A 1560-nucleotide genomic window follows, 5' to 3' on the forward strand; every position below is an offset into this window, starting at 1 on the left:
TGTTAGGTGAGATCTTAGACTAATCAAGGATTCACTTTGTTAGCTCACTTAGCCTTATATATACATCCTTACCCTTACCTTAGCCCCATTACAACCTGGGAAAAGACCTCATGATGTTTGTATGCCTATATTCAATATTTGTTTGTTTTACTATTTCTTATCTTTTTCAAAACCACAACCAATTTTTCAAAAATTTATTTTAAATTTTATTCTTTTTTCAAAAATTCTTCCCCCTCTCTTATCTTTTTCTATTTAAATACTAACATTCCTCCTCCATTGTCAATTTGAACTCCATCTCTCTTTGTGTGTTCGAAATTTTACCTACCTCATCCTTCCATTCTTGTTTTCCTCTGACACCTCAAGGAATCTCTATACTGTGACATAGAGGATTCCATATTTTCTTTATTTTCTTCTCTTTCATATGAGCAAGAACAAAGATAAAGGCATACTTGTTGAAGCTGATCCTGAACCTGAAAGGACTCTAAAGAGGAAGCTAAGAGCAGCTAAAGCACAAAACTCGGAAGATGACCTCACTAAATTTTTCGAAAAGGAAGCAGCAAAAGAAACAATTATGGCCGAACCAAACAACAATGCAAGGATGATGCTTGGTGATTTTACCACACCAACTTCCAACTTCTATGGAAGAAGCATCTCAATCCCTGCCATAGGAGCAAACAATTTTGAGCTAAAGCCTTAATTAGTTTCTCTACTGCAATAGAACTCCAAGTTTCACAGACTTCCATCAGAAGACCCTTATTAGTTTTTAACTGAGTTCTTGCAGATCTGTGATACTGTTAAGACCAATGGAGTTGATCCTGAAGTCTACAAGCTTATGTTTTTCTCTTTTACTGTAAGAGACAGAGCTAGAACATGGTTGGACTCACAACCCAGAGATAGCCTGGCTCTTGGGATAAGCTGGTCACGACTTTCTTGGCCAAGTTCTTTCCTCCTCAAAAGATGAGCAAGCTTAGAGTAGATGTTCAAACCTTCAGACAGAAAGAAGGTGAGTCCCTCTATGAAGCTTGGGAAAGATACAAGCAACTGACCAAAAAGTGTCCTTTTGACATGCTTTCAGAATGGACCACATTAGATATATTCTATGATGGTCTGTCTGAATTTTCCAAGATGTCACTAGACCACTCTGCAGGTAGATCTATTCACCTAAAGAAAATACCTGCAGAAGCTCAGGAACTTATTGAAATGGTGGCAAATAACCAGTTCATGTATACCTCTGAGAGGAATCCTGTGAGTAATAGGACGCCTCAAAAGAGAGGAGTTCTTTAAATTGATGCTCTAAATGCCATACTGGCTCAGAACAAAATATTGACCCAACAAGTCAATATGATCTCTCAGAGTCTGAATAGATTGCAAAATGCATCCAACAGTACTAAAGAAGCATCTTCTGAAGAAGAAGCTTATGATCCTGAGAACCTTGCAATGGTAGAGGTGAATTACATGGGTGAAGCCTTTGGCAACACCTATAATCCTTCATGGAAAAATCATCCAAATTTTTCATGGAAGGATCAACAGAAGCAAGGCTTCAATAATAACAATGGTGGA

General features: G+C 37.7%; 1 non-coding gene across 1 annotated transcript; it reads right to left on the reverse strand.

Moving 5' to 3' along the window:
* Positions 1 to 963: 963 nt before the first annotated feature.
* LOC127739788 (small nucleolar RNA R71) lies at positions 964 to 1071 on the reverse strand. The gene has a single exon (XR_008000530.1). It is a non-coding gene; the product is annotated as a small nucleolar RNA R71 (small nucleolar RNA).
* Positions 1072 to 1560: the final 489 nt, after the last annotated feature.

The sequence above is a fragment of the Arachis duranensis genome, chromosome 6 (assembly GCF_000817695.3).
Source record: "Arachis duranensis cultivar V14167 chromosome 6, aradu.V14167.gnm2.J7QH, whole genome shotgun sequence".
NCBI classification, from domain to species: Eukaryota; Viridiplantae; Streptophyta; class Magnoliopsida; order Fabales; family Fabaceae; genus Arachis; species Arachis duranensis.